The 13007-nt window shown below is 49.4% G+C and overlaps 1 protein-coding gene across 4 annotated transcripts in view; it reads right to left on the bottom strand.

The window, feature by feature from the left end:
- Positions 1-2238, bottom strand: part of ZBTB16 (zinc finger and BTB domain containing 16) — a 204785-nt gene extending 202547 nt beyond the window's left edge. Inside the window, exon 1 of one of the 4 annotated variants that reach the window (XM_005215850.5) lies at positions 1967-2238. The gene's annotated coding sequence lies outside the window, so the exon portion shown is untranslated. 4 annotated transcript variants of the gene reach the window in all.
- Positions 2239-13007: the final 10769 nt, after the last annotated feature.

The following is a 13007-nucleotide window of genomic DNA, read 5'->3' as shown; positions in this document are numbered from 1 at the left end:
CCCGGAGCGGTGGAGACACTCCAGCGCTCCACCACGGAGCCCCTCCCCCCAAAACCTGGGGGATCAAGTCCAATCAAGAAAAAGGAGCCCACCACGTTTTCCAAAGAGAAACAAAACCCAAGTGACTCCCAGTCCGGCTCCCCTCTGCCCCCAAAACCACTCCTCCGATCCTAGCTTCCCAGCTGGCGGGCGAATAAACACACAAATAAACCACAGCCCTATCTCGCGCCCGCGCACCGGTCGGCATACATATGAGCACCCACAGGCTCCCGGCTCCTCCGCCGGCCCCTGGTGGTACAAAGCCTCCTATTCCCAGCCCTCCGTTTGTGCCCCCCGGCCCCTCAGACCGCTCTGCTCCCCACCTCTCACCCCGACTGTGCCCTGGAGTGGAAGGGTTGGGGAGGCAACTGCGCCCAAGCTGACAGCCAGGGCTCCCCCTTCCAGCCGACCCCCAACCGCCGGCGGCGACGGCTGCAGCAGCAGGAACCGAACAAACCGAACAAAATAAGGCAGAAGCCCAGCGGTCGAGTGGCCGAAGCGAGCGCGCCCCCCCAGACCTCTCCAGCCCTGGGGCGCCCGGGCGCACAGCTATCTCTGGGCGGTGCGCCTCTCCCTGGCCCCCAACTCACCACTGCCAAGCCGGGTGCCGTGGGGTGGGTGTGCGTGCCTCTTGGGGGTGTGTGCCTCTGTCTGGGAGGGGTGTTGCTGGGGAACTGTTGCTCTCGGTATCACGGCGGTAGCGGCGGCATCGCCCGGCAGTTCGCAGTACCCGCTCTCATCGCCCTCAACTCCTCTGTGCTGCGAGGTTAGCAAATCACCACCGGCTGCGGCGCCTCCGCCGCGTCCCACGTCAACGCCGAGCCCCCTCCCCTGCGAGGCCCCGGCGCCTCTCCATCTTTAGTGCTGGCGGCCGAGCCCGGCTCCCTGCCCACAGCTGCCCCCCTTCCCTCCCCCTCCCCTCCCCCTCCCGCGCAGTCCCCCGGCTCAGCCCGCCCACCCCCCGCACTGGCCGAGCCCGCGCGCGCTCTCCGCCCCACCCCTCCCTCCCCTGCAATCCCCTCCCTTCCCCGCGCGCCGCGCTCCGGGCTTCGCCTGACATCTAGCTGCTGCTGGGGCGCTGGCGGGCGCAGCTCACCGGCCAGGCGGAGAGGAGAGAAGGAGGAGCTCGTAGAGAGGCGCACCAGGGATTTGGGCGCCTCGGTGAGGGCAGTGCAGATGAGGGGCGCTGCCCCCATCTTCAACCCCCAGAATTTTAATCTCCAGTGGGAACAGGTTTTGTGTTTCCCTGCTGCTTCCAGGCTCGGAATTTTTTCTCCCAACGTTTGCCCCATGAGTGCGTGTCATCTCGCCTTTCACTTTTTTCTCGGGGCTCGGGACGGCACCCCTGGACCCCGGCGTCGTCTTTAGAAGCTCGTTTTCATGGTACCCAAGCCCAGCGCTTTGGGGCCTCCAGGCCTTATGAGCATCCAGACTGCGATTCGCCTCCAGGCGCAGAGTTCGCGGGTCCGGGTGAACCGAGTGACAGAGGCTCCCGCGGGGATCTGTCGTCGAGGGGAGACGCCCCCATTTTAGCTGTCGCGACCTCTGGAGGCCAAGATCGAGGCGCGAGGGAAACTTTTCTTCCCAGTCTTGAGCATCCCCTAGACTTCCCCACCCCACCCCCCGCCAACCCTCCCTTGCGCCGCGGCTCCCGCCTTCCCCCCGCCCCCGTCCCCCAGGGAACCTTGGCTGGAAGCAGTTCCGCAAGAACTGCACTCAGTTCGGGAAGCTCCAGGCTCTCCAAAGTGCCTCCTCTCTGCTGACCCCTCCACTTTAGAGGGCGCAGCTGAGGTCAGGAAGCCGTAGAACAACCAGAAGACATGCGCCCTTCCGCGGGCTGCGGAGAGCCCCCGTCTTCACCCTTTCCTTGGAACTTGGCGAAGGTGGTGGGCGAGAGGTGGAAAACGCCCTTTTTCTGGGCACACACCTTGACTTCCGGCTATGGTGAGGGTAGTGGTGGAGAGCGCCCTCGCTGGGTCTCCAGACAGTCGTCCCTGGAGGTCATACGATCTTCGCAACGCGGGGCTTCAATCACTGAATCCGGAGTCCCCACACTCTGTCCCTGACAAGGGGGTGGGTCAAAGGTTTCCCACCGGACTCACGCATGAGCATATCCCGATTCGCCCTCTGGCACTGCCCCAAACCGAGGGTCAGGCCCCAAGAATTGAAGCGCCTTGGAAGATAGCAGAGGCCCGCTAGAGGCAAAAATGCACTTCCGGCCTGGCAAGGCCAGCTGGCCAGAGTTTCCATCAAAACTGATCCGGGTTCACAAGAGCTGCTAATGGACCAGTCCCGAGAACAGGCAGCTCCATCCCAGCAAGCCCGCCCCTGTCTGCTGCTCGCAGGAAAAGTGCTCAGACCTGCCTGCAGGAGTCGGGGTAGAGAAGACCAGAGAGAAGCCACTTGAAAGTGAAGAAAGGGAGTTAGTTTTCCTCTGAGAGCAGACAACACCGCAGTGTCTGACGGATGCCAGGGAAAACCCAGTCCCTGGGTATTCTGATGAACAATAAAGAGCAATCTATGATAGGGCTGCTTTTCTAGCTAAGGTCTACAGTCTGTAATAAGAAAGAAATTTAAGGAAAGTTGAGAAAGAACTGGTGTGATAAACAACAAGGATTTACTGTGTAGTACAAATGGCTCAGAGGTTAAAGCGTCTGCCTGGAATGCAGAAGACCCAGGTTCGATCCCTGGGTTGGGAAGATCCCCTGGAGAAGGAAATGGCCACTCCAGTACTCTTGCCTGGAGAATCCCATGGAGGGAGGAGCCTAGTAGGCTACAGTCCGTGGGGTTGCAACCAGTCGGACAACTGAGCGACTTCATGACGACGAGGACAGGTAACTATAGGGCTTTCTGGTTGGCTCAGACGGTAAAGAATCTGCCTGCAGTGCAGGAGACCCAGGTTCAATCCCGGGGTGGGGAAGGTCCCCTGGGAAAGGGAATGGCTCCCCACCCCAGTATTCTTGCCTGGAGAATTCCATGGACAGAGGAGCCTGGTGGGCCACAGTCCATGGGGTTGCAGAGTCGGACACAACTGAGACACTAACACACACACACACACACACACACGGAACTATATTAAGTATCTTGTAATGACCTGTAATGGAAAAAATCTAAATATATGTATAACTGCATCACTTTGCTATGCACCTAAAGCTAACACAATATTGTAAATCAACTATAATTCAATTTTTAAAAAAGAACTGATCCTCAAGGAGAACAAGAGGAGAGAGATGGAAGAAGAGAGGATGGTCCTAGTGCTTCACCAGGGAAATAGAAGGAAGCATTTAACTGAAGCATTTAGCTTCTGCCTAGATAGTACCTTCCGAAGGTTGCTCCCGCTCTCCACATCCACCTACCAGCCGCTCCTGGGTGCAGTAAGAGGCGAAGCACACAATTAACCCCTGATCTAATCTCCTATTAATCCTCAATCAGAGGCAGGGAGACTCTCTGGGGAAACAGTGGGAAAGAAGAAATCCTCTGTGGCCCTGGACCCCTCCCCCCCAACCTCCATGCCATACTCACACTATGTGAAAATCTCCCTTGCTTCATAAACTCGACCCATTAAAAAGCCCGGCCCTTGTTAGTAAGTGTTAAAGAGAGATTAATGCCCGAATTTAAGAGGTGGTGAAGGTAACAAAAAAGGAGGCAGGCAGGCGAGGCTTTGGGCTGAGTGCCAGCGTTGGGCTCCAAGCATTTCCACTTAGTGCTGAAGGCTGGCTGCACAGCAGTTTGATAAGGTTTATTGGGCCCAGATAAAGTGGCAGCAGCTCCCCCACCAAAACTGGCACCATTTATAGCCAGAACTGTGTGTCCTTGGGCCCCGGGAAGGCTGATGAGAATCTCCACTTCAGAGATTTCATATGGCAGCACCTAAAAACCAGCAGGATGGAAAATTACAGCAGAAAATTCTCATTCTCTCTTTCTCTCTCTCTGTCTCTCATGTTCAAGTATCTGTAGTAGATTTTTTTTTAACTTTTTTTTTTTTCTTGGGTGTGGTAAGAGAAACTGGGACATCAGTTTTGACAGATCTTAAAAATAGGAGAGACTTCAATCTTCCAGGGACATCATCCTGCTGGAAACAGAGGAACAGATGAGTTGACCTTTGGGTGGAATTCCATCGCTAAAACATCTTATCCCTTCATCTCCTCCTTTACTCATGTACCTCCCTCTGGTAGCAGCCCTTCAGAACTCAGGTTGTGGAAGAGAAGGGCACATCAGGTCTAAGTGATCTTACAGGAGGGAGACCGTGGGGATTATACCTCATTCTGAGCACTGTCTGTGAATCTTAACACATTACCTGTATTGTTTTATTTAATCCTTGTAACAACTCTCATAATGCAAGTATTGTTCTTGCCCCCATTTCTATGGATGGGAAACTTGAGGCTCAGAGAGGTTAAGCACTTTACCCAAGACTACTACTACCCAAGCACTACTACCCAAGCTGTTAAATATCAGAGCCAAGACTTAAATCAGACCATTCCAACTTCAAAGCTCATGATCATAATTTCTAGATTATATAGCCTCTGTGCTGTGCTGTGCTCAGTCGCTCAATCGTGTCCAACTCTTGGCGACCCCATGGACCGTAGCCTGCCAGGCACCTCTGTCCATGGGGAGTCTCTAGGCAAGAATACTGGACTGATTGCCATACGTTCCCCTAAGGGATCTTCCCCACCCAGGGATCGAACCCAGGTCTCCCGCATTGCAGGCGGATTCTTTATCAACTGAGCTACTAGGGAAGCTCCTATATAGCCTCTAGTGGGATAAAAAAAGGAAATAAGGGCTTTTAATTTCCTTCTCCTCTTACTCCACAAAGACCAAGGCCTCCGCGACAGCCAGCCAAGCTGGGAACTGAACAGTTCTGCATTGAATCAGGCCACCGAGGAGGCAGACTTAGATGCCCAGATCTCTGCACTTTCTTTCCTCCTCAGAAATCTCAGTCAAGGAAGTCCCTGGAGATCCAGTGGTGAGGACTCTACACTTTCACTGCCGATGGGCCCAGGTTCACTCCCCAGTCAGAACTGCAAGCCGAAAGCTGAGTGGCACAGTACTCGGGGGAAAAAAAATCTCAGCAAAAGTTGAGAAGGGAGTTTGGAATTACAATAAAATTCCAATTAAGTAGATGCCCAGGAAGAAGGTGATTGTGTTGTTTTGAGTATTCTGCTTGAGGGTTAACAAAATGTTCCAAACCATTTTGTTCCAGCTCCTTCGTTGGAAAATAGTCTTAAAATTGAAAGGTAAAATTTCCTATCATGAAAATGAAATCAAAGACTCCTGTCTTTGGGGGAGAAGCAGCCACTTCATATTTCTCCAAAACCTTGTGATACAGAATGAAGAATATTCAGGGAGGGATGCTGGCAGTAAAGGCCCTGAATGGAAAAAAATAAAAAATGTAAATAGTCTCATCTACAATGGAGAATTCCAGGTTGCCACCAGAAGATGCAGCAGGCAGTCATGTGTGCATGTTAAGTCACTTCAGTTGAGTCAGACTCTGCAACCCTATGGACCGGAACCCGCCAGCTTCTCTGTCCATAGGATTCTCCAGACAAGAATACTGGAGTGGGTTGCCATGCCCTCCTCCAGGGGATCTTCCGGACCCAGTCTCCTGTATTGGCAGACGAAATCTTTAGGCCGTCACACATACTCTCAGATCTTTACCCCACTGGGGACCCTTGAGGGAAAAAACACAGCAAACCTATTGTGTCCATTTTTGGAGTCAAATGATCTTATGATGCTTCACGGCCATCACTGAGATATCCTCTAGATAGATACCGATAATGTCAGAAACTAAGCAGAGTCGGGAATTCTCTGACCATCCAGTGGTTAGAACTCCACACTTCTACTGCAGGAGGCCCAGGTTCAATCCCTGGTCAGGGAACTAAGATCCTGAAAGCCATGAGACTCAACCAAAAAAAAAAAAAAAAGCTAAGCAGAGTCATATTTGCCCTCGGTGCATATGTTGATAGTTTTCTTTTGTTTGTTTTCTTAATTTAATTATTTCATCCCACGTCCTTTCATCCCCCCTCTAAAAAGCAGAGGAAAAAAAAAAAAAAAACAGGTGAGGTGTAGCTTCTGGTTATTTGAATTCTAGAAAAGAAAATAAGAAGATAGTTTCTTTGACTGGTAATTGTCATCTTTTCCCAGTGGACGTCTGGTTAGTGATATTTACACCTAGGCTTCTCGTCCAGGTACTAAGAATGTCCTTCTTTTCTGTAAGGCAGAGAGTGTTTCAAAGGGAGATGAGGGGTTATTTCTCTTAGCCCCAGAGGCCTTGGGTCACTGTGACCCCAAGATTTTGTGACTGAGGAAGAGAAAGCTTTTTCTTCTCTCTCTCCCACCAGCATATTGCAAATGGTGTTGGGACCTAATGTTGTCAACTCAAATAGCAAATCTGAGTTGTTATTAGTGCAAAGATGCCCTGAGGGGGTAGGCAGTGTGGATGAAATCTGCAACGGATGCTATGGGGAAGTGTGCTTATAATTATAATGGGATTTAATGTACACTGGAACCAGATGATGACAGCCATTTAAAAAAGAGACGCTTAATAAGAGAGGTCCCTTAATGACAGGCAGCAGGGCTCCAGTTACTAGGGAGAGGCCCTGTGTTTCACTGGGTGTCACAAACCATGTGCCAGGTTTTATGGGGTTCCAAAGCTTTGGGGTGAGGCACACAACCATAGCTGTCAGCTCTTGGGCATAATGTTTTAATGCTGTTGTCTCTGAAAGGGACATTTGCACGCCAGGGAAAGGCAGTTCTCCCCTTCGGATACACACAAGCACAAACCCTGGTCCCAGGCCAACACAGTAGTTTTGGCGTTTTCTTGTAGTCTGATTTGTTCTGAAAAAGACGGCCTCAATTTCAAAACTAAAATTTTGTGGCTGTCGAGGGGCGCCTACAGTATGCATGAAATGAAGCAGCGAGACTCCCATGACAAGTAACGGGAGTCCCACAATGAAATCCCCAGTCCTGTGCTTAGTCAATCAGTCATGTCCAACTCTTTGCAGCCCCATGGACTGCAGCCCGCCAGCCTCCTCTGTCCATGAGGATTCTCCAGGCAAGAGTGCTGGAGTGGGTTGCCACGCCCTACCTCCAGGGGAGCTTCCGAACCCAGGGATCAAACCCAGGTCTCTCGCATTGCAGGCGGATTCTTTACCAGCTGAGCCACAAGGGAAGCCTGCCATCCCCAGGCACCATGCTGAAAATTAACCCCTGAGTCTTCATCAGAAACAGGATTTTTTTTTTTTTTTTAACACTTTGGTGTTTCTTTGTGGGGAGGTCAGGAAGAAGGGAAATATGTAACATTTTCTTGTGCTTTTAAACTTTAGTCAGTTTACATTGTGAGGGGTTTAACTTTGCAGCTGGAATCCAGGGCAGCTGTTTTACAGCAGGAGCAACCTGCACAGTCTAGAAGGACCTGTAGGAGGAGGGTCATGCTCCTTGAAGGTGTCCCCAGAAGCACCACCATCCAGAAATAACAACTCGTATCCAAGTTGTATTATTTTGTATATTTCTTACCAGATGTGAGAGAAGTGTATGAAAACTAGCCTGTTTAATACAAAATTCATCAATGGTTATTGTGTTGTGTGTTCACAAAGCATATGGCTAGTCTCAGAATCCTTAAAGCGGAATCTTTCCTATATCCTGAGGGAGAAAAGAGAAGAGATAAAATAAGTGAAAACTGAATTTCCAGTCCTACGCTTGCAGAAGCTAAATTTCTGGAAAATGCATGCATTCATGCTCGGTCTCTCTTTGTGATCCCATGGACTGTAACCCGCCAGGCTCCTCTATCCATGGGGTTTCCCAGGCAAGAATACTGGAGTGGTTTGCCATTTCCTTCTCCAGGGGATCTTCCTCACCCAGGGATCAAACCTGCATCTCCTGTGTCTCCTGCACTGGCAGGCGAATTTTTTTACCGCTGAACCTCCTGGGAAGCCAAATTTCCCGAAAAGGTACTCTTCAAACAGAAGTGGTATGTTGAGGGTACATAAGCCACAAGATGAAATGATTTTACTCAATGACAGGTAATTTAAGCCAATTATGTTAAAATTATCACAGCAAAACAAACGTTAGTATCCTGTGGAGTGGAATTCAAATTTTGTGTGAATTTTTAAGATAAAATGAGAGGCTGCCTTGGAGTTCTCCCTTGAGGAGAGCTCACTGCCTTTTCTCCCATTGGATCTGAGTGGGTGGGAGACAGGCGGATGCCTATGAAGGGAGTTGTGGGCACTTTGCCTGAGTCCCTGTCTGCAGGGTAGGTTCGTTTGTCTCTGGGAAGTTCATTGTTGGATCTTCGGGCTTTTTTTTTTTTGCCCCTGCCACATGGAGTCTTAACCACTAGACCACCAGTTAAGTCTCCCTTGTTGGATCTTTGATGCAGTGTTCTCCACTCCACCCTCCAGTTAGAATTAATTTCTCCTTCCTCTCCATGTTGACCACCATCTGCCTTGTATCTGGCTGAATTATGTGCATTCTGATCACTCCTTCTTTTGAGAGTTTCTGGAAGGCTTGGTCTCAGTCTTGTTCAACTTAGATTCCCCGTCCCTGTCCTCAGAGCCTGCCCACTGTCAAGCAGAGAAGGTCTCAATCAATGTTCACGAATGAACTCATTGAATGAATGCATATACGCATGGATGAATGAATGAATAAATGGACACAGACACCAAAAGTTTCAGGAATTTAGAAGAGGAACCATTCTGTACCCTAACATTTAGGGCAGAATTCTTTGTACCTGTGGGTTTTTCATCAGCTTTTGAAAAATCCAAAGGATATAGATAAGGGTGGAGGATAGCTGTTGAATTTAATTGTATATAGCTTCTTGAGGATATAACTGGGTTCTAGATCAGTTTATGTCTCCCTTGGGGGCCTAGAACCAAGCTTTTCTCAGTATCCTAAGAGCATTAGTAAATATTTATTAAATTGCATTGGATCAAAATGAACTCATACGAATTCATGGTAACACTTATTACTCCTACAGTGGCCTTGTACCCCTAATCCCTGTGGCTATTAGTTAACTAGTCCAGGGCTGAGAAGAAGCATCTGATCTGCTGGGGACCTCAGTGGGTGGAAGACTGCTGACTAAGCCTGAAACTAGCACAGGAGATTAGGCACCAGCACTGACAGGTTAGTTCTGCTATTACCCAGTGTGGCAGAGACTGGCTAGCTGTTTTCCAAATATCTTCCTGAGCACACACTGGATTACATTTTTCAGCTTACCCTGCTGCCAGGTACAGGCCAGCAGTACCTGACTGAGTTTTGGCCAATGAATGGATTGTGATCAGAAGTCCATTGTGCCGCTACCAGGACGGACCCATAAAGACTCCCACGTGGAATTCTCCAGGACTTTCCCCTTTCTGGGACTTGGCCCCGTGAGCCTACAGATACCTTGAAAACTGAGTGATGAAAATGACAGAGCCAAGATGGAAGGAGCCTTGGAGGGCAGCTACCTGTCTACTGAGAACTCCCAATGTGGGCTTTATATAAACAAGAAAAAAAAACCTTTGATGTCGGGAACTTCCTGTGTGGGCCAGAAGCTAGAACTCCCCATTCCCAAGATAGGAGGCTGGGGTTCAATCTCTGGCCAGGGAACTTGAACCCAAATATTGCAACTAAGACCTGGCACAGCCAAATAAATAAATATAAAAAACAAGCCCAAAAACCTTTGATGTCTTGAGTAGGCTTGGCAAAGAAAATGCAGGACACTCAGTTAAATTTGAATTTCAGATAAATAATGAACAATTTTAATATAAGCATATCCCAAATATTGCACAGCACATAGGAATGCTAAAACCATTTGAAATCCAAATTTAAATTGATGTCTTTCAGTTATTATGTATTTCACAGTTTGTTTATTATAGTAACTAGGAGAAGGCAATGGCACCCACTCCAGTACTCTTGCCTAGAAAATCCCATGGACGGAGCCTGGTGGGCTGCAGTCCATGGGGTCACTAAGAGTCGGACACGACTGAGTGACTTCACTTTCACTTTTCACTTTTATGCATTGGAAAAGGAAATGGCAACCCACTCCAGTGTTCTTGCCTGGAGAATCTCAGGGATGGGGGAGCCTGGTGGGCTGCTGTCTAAGGGGTCACACAGAGTCGGACACGACTGAAGCAACTTAGCAGCAGCAGCATTACCTTGTTACATATACCTAGTTTCATTTGTCAGAGCAGCAGGGCCATGGCGCCTGAGCTGGGATCCTGGCCTGGGACAAGGGGTTGACCCCAGGCCCTCTTGACAACTTAGGTTACACGTAGAGCAGATCCATTGAGAATGGAGCATCTTGTATGGACAGGGTCAAGGGGAAAACCAAGAGAGAGTCCAACAGCTTTTAGTTCACCCTTTTTCCTATGAACATACTTTTCTTAGCTGCCTCTCTACTTAGACTGTAAGCCTGGGGACAAAGATGGTTGTGAGTTTCACCTCTATATTTGCCATACTTGGCACATGGTAAAGTTGAGTCCTTAATTTGTGGTGGAAGAGCAACATGCCCACTGGGGAAGGGCGGATGGGAAGGCATCATAATGTGGACCTATCTGAGCTTTTGAGGGCTAAAACTAGGACTAGTTGAGAACACTGTTAAGCCAATCATTGTGTCTTCCTCCACTTTCTCCTTTGTCCCTTAAACAGCTAGTGTAGCAAAAAGGCTGAGAACTTGGGCTCTCATTTACTCACATGGATCTGCATTCAAATACCACATTCCCATTTCCTAGATCTTGGGTGATTTGGGGTCCGTTATTTGAACTCTTGTCTTGTACTGTCCTCACCAGCTAAATCGAGGACAAATAATGGTACCCATCTGATTGAGTGGCTAGGAACATGCACCAGGGTGCTTGGCCACAGTGAAAGTTCTGAAAATGTTAGCTATTATTAGCGATGATGTCAGGTACTTTCTTTTCTCCCTTACTCCTACAAAATGCCTGATTATAAATATTTGGGGTAAGGTCTTATGAGAAATAAAAGCTCTTTGAAAGAATAAAGGATGACCTGTGATTATTGACATAATGATAGCTGTAAGCATCGGTTTGCAGCCCCGTTCTCCCAGTCTTGTCCCATTTATCTGGTTGGGATGAGGCAAGCGGGCAAATGGAGAGTGGAGTGGGGAGTGCAGATATAAAGTGCAGGGGGCAGTGTTAATTTTCACCTCGGAGCATGACATGTTTATTAACGTGTACCTAGACTCCACCGCAGCAGCCCAGTTTCCTTGAGTTAAATAGCAGTCATGCCCAACTGGCTCTCCATGTACCATTACTCCAAGTGATTGAGCCAATTTCTCCCTCTGCCATGAGTTTAAGTTGTAAACCTCTCAGCCAGACAGGGAGGCAATGATGGGCTGCCTGTTGTGATTATTATTAACCTTTAGGATTGCGTTCGCAAGAACAGGACGAGGCAGGGCACGGACTGCAGACACCCACTCACCTCTGCCCAGTCTGCACACCGTTGTTCACTTTCCTTACAAAGAGGCTGCTGTCCACCAGCCTGGGGGGCGGGGGCGGCGGGGGGGCGGGGAGTAACCCCTGGTGCTGGGTGCATGCGTGCTAACATGCTTCCATCGTGTCCCAGTCTTTGCAACCCTACAGACTGTAGCCTGCCAGGCTCCTCTGTCCATGGGATTCTCTAGGAAAGAACTGGAGTGGGTTGCCATGCCTTCCTCCAGGGGATCTTCCCCACCCAGGGATCGAATCCACATCTCTTATGTTTCCTGCACTGGCAGGCAAGTTCTTTACCACTAGCGCCACCTGGGAAGCCCCTGGTACTGGGGGAAATGGTGAAATGTTGAGTGTTTTCTATTGCATCTGGCCAGGGGTTGTGGGAAAATTGTAAAAGAGGGGAACGAGCTGTTCTAGAGGTGCCTTTTAAAAAATTTTTTTTAATTCATGTATTATTTTTCGCTGCACTGGGTCTTCGTTGCTGTGCACAGGCTTGCTGTAGCTGTGGAAAGCAGGAGCTCCTCTCTGGTTATGGTGCTCGGGCTTCTCAGTGCCGTGGCTTCTAAGGCACTCAGATTTCAGTAGTTGTGGTGTGTGGGCTTAGTGGCCCCTTGGCCTGTGGAATCTTCCTGGACCAGGGATCGAACCCTTGCCCCCTGGATTGGCAGGCAGATTCTTAACCTTGAAATTCAGATTTTTTTTTTTTTCTATTGGCCATGTATTTATTAGTCAGAGACTAAGTTATCCAGCTGTTCCCTGCCGGGTCCATTGCTAACTAGTTAGCCTGGACCAGGTCTATTTAGCCATAATTGTACTGGAGACCAAGCGTTACAGAGGGTGGCAGGGCTGGAGGAGAGTGATAAGCAAGCTCTCTCTCTCTTCCGGTCCATATTTCTTTTCCTTAAAGGAAACTCCTTCCTTGTTGATTAATCAGGAATTGGCAGGGATGGCAGATCCCTGAGTGTGGGCAGCTTATTTTGCTTTTCTGAACAATTTCGTCTCTGCAAAATCTCTAAGAAGAAAGGAGGCCACCCTGGAGCCTTGGGGTGTTTGTGTTGCTTCTTTGTTAAAAATCCAAGTGTATCTGTGATCCCTTACTGGGTGAAGGATGCAGTCAAAGAAAAAACAATTTTGCCCTCAGAAAGTTCCAGTCTAATAAGTAAGGCTGGAGTCAAACAGGACAAGTGGTGGCGGGGGCGGGGTAGGGTGTTGTAGTGTTGCTGCTTTTATTTTTCCTTTCAATATAAAAGTGAATGGGACTTCCCGAGCCATCCAGTGGTTAAGACTGCACTTCCAATGCAGCGGGCAAGGGTTTGATCCCTGGTTAGGGAACTAAGATCCCACATGCCAGAGGCATGGCCGGAGAAAAAAAAAAGTGAATGGTTGCAGGGAGGCATTTGACCAGACAGGCACCGCATAGGACCTTCTTGTGAATGAAGATAACAGAGTAACCAAAGAAGCATGAATCTGACCTCTCATTTCCTCTGATTTTGTTAAGCCCCTTCCCACAGTTTCTTGCCGGGGGCCGGGGTGGGGGGTGGCAGG

This window comes from Bos taurus, chromosome 15 (assembly GCF_002263795.3).
Source record: "Bos taurus isolate L1 Dominette 01449 registration number 42190680 breed Hereford chromosome 15, ARS-UCD2.0, whole genome shotgun sequence".
Lineage (NCBI taxonomy): Eukaryota > Metazoa > Chordata > Mammalia > Artiodactyla > Bovidae > Bos > Bos taurus.
Note: the sequence above shows the minus strand (reverse complement) of the source record. Positions and strands in the feature narration are given on the sequence as shown.